This window comes from Balaenoptera acutorostrata, chromosome 7 (assembly GCF_949987535.1).
Source record: "Balaenoptera acutorostrata chromosome 7, mBalAcu1.1, whole genome shotgun sequence".
Taxonomy (NCBI): domain Eukaryota; kingdom Metazoa; phylum Chordata; class Mammalia; order Artiodactyla; family Balaenopteridae; genus Balaenoptera; species Balaenoptera acutorostrata.
Window position 1 is genome coordinate 58,413,225 of NC_080070.1, and position 1,598 is coordinate 58,414,822.

Consider the following 1,598-nt stretch of genomic DNA (forward strand, 5'->3'; position numbering starts at 1 on the left):
ATATATTGTTTGCCTGGATTCCTCATTACTTCACCCACCATGTTGGTTCAGTCCTGCTATTGCATACGAACTTCTTGGGCCAACTGTTTCCTGAAAGAGTCCTATAGAAAAGGGAAACCAGTTATGCCTTTCCACCTGAGGGGATGGATACTGCTGGTGAATTCTGACGTTGCCTAGCTATCCCTCTCCTCCTGCGCTCTAGGATCTCAGTCTGGTTCTTCACCCATCAGCCCTCTCCTTCAAGTAAGCCTCTGAATAATCCTGGGATGTGGCCTGTCTCACTAGAGGACACGCTCTATATTTGAGAGGAATTCTCTGGTAAAGATCAGGGTAAGTTCCTTCTCTTTTCCAGGCCTTCTTTTAAACTCTTTTATTTAAATTATTTCAATAATCCAAAGAGTGAGGATCCCTTTCTTAAGAGTGTTCGAAGTTAAGCTCCCTGGATACTATCTGATCAATGTTTCTCTTTTAACTCATTTGGGGTCCTTATGCTCTAATAAAATTATTATAATGTAGCAAGCACAGAAAAATGTGTCATGATCTAGAAACACTCTGTAGAATATCTCATGCTTTCATTCCATTCTCCTTTTTTATAAAATTTCTCTTAGGAACAGAACCACCAACAGTTTTATATTCGATCATGTTCCTCTTTCTCTCAGATGAAGGAAGTATTGCCATATTATAATACCAAGAAGCCTCTTAGTCCATGAGACAGGATTTTTGCAAGTGTCCGGAGCACATTTCCCTTGTTGTTATTGATTCAGAGTAATTAGGACTGAGTCTTTTTTTTTTTTTTTTTTTTGGTTGTTATTACTGGTCATTTTTAAGAAAGTAATATTTATAGTATATTTTTCTAGTTAAAAAGCTAATATGTGTTCAATTAAAAACATCAGAAACAACTAGAAAAAAGAAGAAAAACAAGCTCTACCTGAATCCCATCCCCCATTCATAGTTATGAACATTTTTGGTATACAATCTCTCGGTCTTTTATAGATAATCTCTCAGATAAATAGTTGCTCAATAGTAGAAGTATATGCCTTATAATGTTTTGTTCTTCTACTTAGCAAAATATAGCTTCTGTTTCCCCACATCATGAAATAGACTTTTATGGCATAATTTCTTTGGAGAATTTTAAATACAAACAAAGTAAACAGGACAGCATAATGAATCCCCATGTAGTCACCACTCAGCTTCAAAGCTATTAGCTTTCTGCTATTCTCTCTTTTTTACATTCTGCTACTCTTGAGGTAAAACTGGAGTGCACATATATTAAATGTAAAATTTTGACAAACCACCCCAATCTAGATATAGGACATTTCTGTTATCCCATGTCCCTTCTCAGTTACTCCTAACCCCCTCCAGAGGAAACCACTCTGCTGATTTTTTTTTTCACCATAGATTAGCTTTACCTGATCCAAGTGTTGATATACTGGAATCATATAGAATATACTCTTCTGTGACTGGCTTCTTTCATTCAACATAATGTCATTGAGATTGGTCTAAATGTTGCATGTATCCGTAGTTTGTTTCTTTTTATTGCTGAATAGTATTCTGCTTTATTAACATACCACACTTATCTAATGTCCTTAAATAGACAT